The sequence below is a fragment of the Octodon degus genome, unplaced genomic scaffold (assembly GCF_000260255.1).
Source record: "Octodon degus isolate 3935 unplaced genomic scaffold, OctDeg1.0 scaffold00007, whole genome shotgun sequence".
Taxonomy (NCBI): Eukaryota; Metazoa; Chordata; class Mammalia; order Rodentia; family Octodontidae; genus Octodon; species Octodon degus.
This window is the reverse complement of record NW_004524583.1, coordinates 6,798,948-6,804,438: the sequence shown is the minus strand read 5'-3', so window position 1 is coordinate 6,804,438 and position 5,491 is coordinate 6,798,948. Positions and strand designations below refer to the sequence as shown.

At 39.3% G+C, this 5,491-nt stretch overlaps 1 pseudogene; it reads left to right on the top strand.

The window, feature by feature from the left end:
* Positions 1-631: 631 nt before the first annotated feature.
* Positions 632-726, top strand: LOC111813407 (annotated as a pseudogene).
* The last annotated feature ends 4,765 nt before the right edge of the window (positions 727-5,491 follow it).

The window sequence follows — 5,491 nt, the reverse complement described above, 5'->3', positions numbered from 1 at the left end:
AGTTTATACTCCATAAACACTGTTATTTTTTCTAAAGAGCTCAAGTTGTTGGACTGAGGAGTTAGCCTGGCAGTCGTCTGCCTAGCAACTGCAAGGACCCGAGTTCAGTCCCCAGTAGAGCACGTGTGGTGGTGTACACGTATAATCCCGGCACTGGAGAGACTGAAGACAGGAGGATCACTAGGAGTCTGAACTGTGTAGTGAAAACCTGTGTCAAATAAATAAATAACAAAAAAATGCCTGAGAGAAAAAGAACTCACATTTTTATTTTCAAACCACTTAAGGACTAAGACTTTTGGCTACCTTCTCCTTTGTAGTAATAACTAGCATTATTATTATTGTCATCAGCTTTGGGGATAGGGCTGCAAAAAGTTAGATATCATCTTTTATAAAGAAGATATTAGCCCTCTTTTATATATGAAGAAAATATAGTTGCTTGAATAGTGGAAATAGAAAGATTATTAGTATCAGAAAGATTTGGACTCACTCTCTGCCATTTTGAACTTGTGTTGTAACTATTGAAGCATTGTCTCCCTTTGGGTGTGATTGTGACAAAACATTTAGTTTGATACTATCGCAAGGAAAAATATCAAATGAAAATATAAAGTAAATGTATTTTTTTAAAAAAGCAGTGTTCATTGTAGCAGCACATAAACTAAAATCGGAATGATTCAGAGAAGGTTAGCATTGTCCCTGAGCAAGGATGACACACAATTCCATATTTAGGAAAGAAGGAAGGAAGGAAGAAAAGAAAGGAAAGAAGGAAGAAAAGAAGGAAGGAAGGAAGGAAGGAAGGAAGAGAGGGAGGGAGGAAGGGAGGAAAAAAGAAAGAAGGAAGAAAGAAAAGGAAAGAAGGAAGAAAAGAAGGAAGGAAAGAAGAAAAGAAAGGAAGGAAGAAAAGAAGGAAGGAAGGAAGGAAGGAAGGAAGGAAGGAAAGAAGAGAGGGAGGGAGGAAGGGAGGAAAAAGAAAGAAGGAAGGAAGAAAAGAAAGAAGGAAGAAAAGAAGGAAGGAAGGAAGAAAAAAAGAAAGAGGGAAAGAAGGAAGGAAGGGTAGATACACGACTGAGTGTGGTGGCACATGCCTGATAGCCCAGCACTGGGAAGACAGACATTAAGATAGCCAAGAGTTCTAGGCCACCATCAGCCTCACTGTGAGTTCAAGTCCATCCTATACTACACAATAAAACTGTCACAAAAACAAACAAAATGAAAAAAAGCTACACCAAAAATATATAAAAAATGTATACCCAAAATTATAAACTCTTTATCTTTCAGACACCTAAACTGCTGTAAAAATAACTTACATGACTCAGACAAAATTTAAATTCTGATTTTTTTTCTTTAATTTTAATATAATGATTTTTCTCACTGATATCTAAAAGCTTTTAACAAACTAAAGAATGAATTTTATGTGTGTTTATAACTGCATTTAAATTCTAAGCTGCCTAATGGCATTATTTTTCTGTTCATTTAAAGCTTTCTAAAAGTATGACTGAATCTCTATTTAATCAAATTTTGCTCATTTCACTTTCAATCACTTTCTTATTGAAGACAGAATGAGCATTAACTGGATTGAGGTTGATCTGACGTGATTATGTCTCTCGTCAGCCTTCCTTTTTAAATAAAATTTTGTTAATTTTATTCCCAACACTTTTAAATCAAGACATTTATCTGACACTAATTCAAAAATAATAGAAAGGGACACTACAGGATATACAAGGGATTTTTTCTTTTTTAATCTTAATCATGAAAAGGCACTGTGCATATCCAGTCTTCAAGGATTAGAGGAGGACACCTCTCCAGATGCAAAATGCTCCTATGCTAAGATTTTTGAAGTCATTATCTGTGCCTGCATATGAGGAATCTTTGAAGGCTCCCCTGAGAGGAAGTGTATGAAGTAAAATATCACCATGTGTGTCCACTGAAGCAACCTCCTATGATCAGAACAGCCTGACCTCCTAATCAAGCAGGTTTGTTATATCCTGACTCCAGAAAAAGCTATATATTGATGTGTGTATTAAATAGCTCGTTCTACCAAATAACATTCCTTTTCATCTTCTCTTCTCAAACAATCACAATAATACAGGGAGAATATTATTTTGTCTTTAGGGTTTCTTTTCTGAACACTTCAAAGTGAAAATTATCATTAACTTTGAGTGGTAGTCATGATTCATCCAAAATTCAAGAAAGAGTGTGGATTATGACTTCAAATAGCAAAAGGCTTGGCCTTTTGCTAAGGAACCTATCCTTAGTCATAGGAACCATGGGGATGGATCTTACACTAGGTCATCTCACTAGGAGGGAGATGTTCTTGGGTAGTAGTTTATTTGCTCAACACTTGTGTTGAGTGCCTTTCATATGAAATGTAAACCCTGAACCAATTCAGTCATTGTTATCAGTTCTGGGGTGGTAGGCAGGAGGGGGAAGTATCCTCATAAGAATGAGAATCCAAGAGTTGTCAACAAGCTTTAAACATTTGTACGCTTTCATGCTAGTTTTCCACATGAAATGGAATGCTGGCAAAGGCTTGGGAGTCAAGGCCATGGCCAATTCCACACCCTGCACTCAGGTACAGAATGCCTACTTAAGACAGAATGCCTAGGTATGTCTCAAAAGTGAATATTCACAATTTCCTGGGGGTAGGGGTGGGGGTGGACATGGTTTAGATATGAGATATGTGTAAGTTGCTGCTTCTCCTGGTTCCTCAAATTTTAGAGAACATTTTCCTTTCCTTCTTTGAACTTTGCCCCTCTTGCAACTTCGCCCATTCGGTAAGGAAGGATTCTGCTATTCTCTTATCACTTCCATGTAAGTATGGTTGGAAAGCAGATACTTACACAACTGCTGAAGAGTAGGCCTCTTGGTGACTGTCATACATTGCCTACCTGCTTGTAATTTGTAGCACATAGAAATTATAATGTTTGGAGTAAAATGTAAGGCTGAGGCAGCTGCATTTGAGTGACTGGATGAGCCTCTCTCTGTTGGTTGTCAGTCATCTAAATTATCTTGTTAGTACATCTGGCACCAAGGTTTCTGCTATTTTAATCATCATCTGCTTTCTTGTGTCTGGTGGTAAATGTCACTTTGGGCTCAATTTTCTTTCATTTGTATATTAAATAATTCCTAGCTGCCCATCTTGGACACAGAATATTTTGGAAATGGCTCAGCCTTTCCTGAACCAAGTGAACTTGGATTTTATTTTTCTCAAAATCCCCAGGTTAGCTGGGCATGGTGGTACACATCTGTAATCCCATGAAATCCCATCTGTAGGGAGGATGAGGTAGGAGAAAAAAAGTGAGTTTGAGAGAAACCTGGGCTCCATTATAAACTCAAGTCCAGGTTGAATTACACAGAGAGACCCTGTCTCAAAATCAATCAATTAATCCCCATGTTATGGTCTAGATCTATAACATCCTCAAAGCCTCCCATGGGCTTTTCTGGAAGGTGAGTGGATCATGGGAGCACTGTGCTCATCAACGGGTCATCAGTGATGGATATGCAGTGAAGAGCTAGGGCCTGGTAGGAGAAGGCAGATCACTGGGACATCACCTGGAAGGGAGCATCTCCCTCCTGGCTCTTCCTTTTGCGCTCCGCTTCCAGGCCACCATGGCATGAGCAGCTTCTCCCACCCAGATGTTTGTCATGCCCTTTGTGTCGTGGAGCCAGCCAACTGCGCATTGAGTCCTCTATAAAGTGCAAGTCAAAATAAACCTGTGGTGCCTTACATTGTGGGTACTGGGTATTGTCTCACCAGTGTGGAAGTGAGTGAGACAGCTTTCCTACAAATAGCAGAAAATGGTCAGCAAAGTGGCTGTGGGTGATGAGCGTGTGTGTTGGTGCTGTTCATAACCATACAGTGAGCTCCTAAAGGGCAAAGTCTTTCTCGGTCTCTCTGTCTCTCCTTTCCTCCCTCTCTCCCTCCCTTTTCCTCCCTCCCTCTCTCCATCTCTCTCTGTCTCTCCTTCCCTCCCTTTCTCTATCATCTATCTATCTATCTATCTATCTATCTATCTATCTATCTATCTATCTATATCTGTATCTGTATATATTTCTCTCTGTGTCTCCCTTCCTCTGTCTCTGTCTGTCTATTTCTCTTTCTCTCTCTTCCATGGAGACTCAGAGAGAGCTAAATACATTGTGAATGCACTGAGGAAAGTTGCCACCATACTTTGAAGAAATAGTAATATAATAATAAAACCTTTTTTCTAGTTTTCTAATCTAAACTCTATATCTTTCTATCCATCATTTTTAGAGTTCTCCTCAACTCCATTCATTTCAAAGATAGCCTTCCCCTAAGAAAATGAACACACCAATGTCAGTTTTCAGGTGGCAATCTCATGTGTTTCCATGGCTTTATTTACTATGTATGCAGGTGACAACCTGCTGACTCCATCAATCACGGAAGTAAATTCCCATGAGTCCCCAGGATGCTTCGATTTATTATTCCCGGACTATTTCTTTTGAAAGATTTATCAATGAAACGGTGTTTCAGAGAGACCTAACAATCCTTGTGTTGAGATTCACTCAATCATTCAGACATTTTAAGGAATCACATTTGTGAAGCCTCTTGATGCATAGAATAATGCAAAGGGAGGAACAAAATTCATGCTGAATTAGCACTAGTGGGAAGCCATGAATTGCAGACTAAAAAGCAGGCTTTGGATTCAGAGTCTACGTTCAGATCACCACCCATTGATCACTGGCTGTGTGATGGGGGTCAGTGTCTAAATCTCCAGTTTCCTCTTTAAAAAAAAATGTAAGAATACCTACCTCACCAGACTGCTAAGAAAAGGAAATGAGACTATGCTTATAAGTACAAAATCTCATGAAATGTCTGGAACATGTTTCAGGCTCCTAAGATTACAACTACAGCTGTTTTTGAAAACTATATGTTGGTCACCCTTCTATCACCATGTCAACAATGCCTGAGATAATCAACTCAAAGAAGAAATGACCAATTTTTGTTTCCAGTATCAGAGGTTTCCATCCATGGTCAGCTGGATGCATTGATTTAAGGTCTGTGATGAGGCAGAATATGTGGGGGACACCAGGTAGAGCACAGATGCTTACCATAGGGCAGTGGGGAAGGCAAAGGGCGGGTGCTTTTATAACAACCCCCTACCCACATTCAGTAAGCTATGAATCCATAAATGTTTTGGATTGGAGCCCTTGTTGTCTGACCTGCTCCCAAAGAACTGACCTCTGAACATTGCTGTGTCTGAGACTAAGCCCTTATTCAACACACAAGACTGAAGAACACTTCAGATTCCAACTATGATAGGCTGTATGTGGTCAATCTCATCTTGAAAAAGCTTCTTATTCTATTCCAGCATTACTTTTAGTTAAATCACATTTTCCAAAATGTCTCTACTGCATGGTAAACGAGCACATATTATCAGAGTTCAGCAATCCTTTCTTGCTACATGCAGCTTAGCCAGGGTAGGAGGGTGTTCCTGTTGTAGTTAAAACTTGACAAGTCTTTAAAACGTAT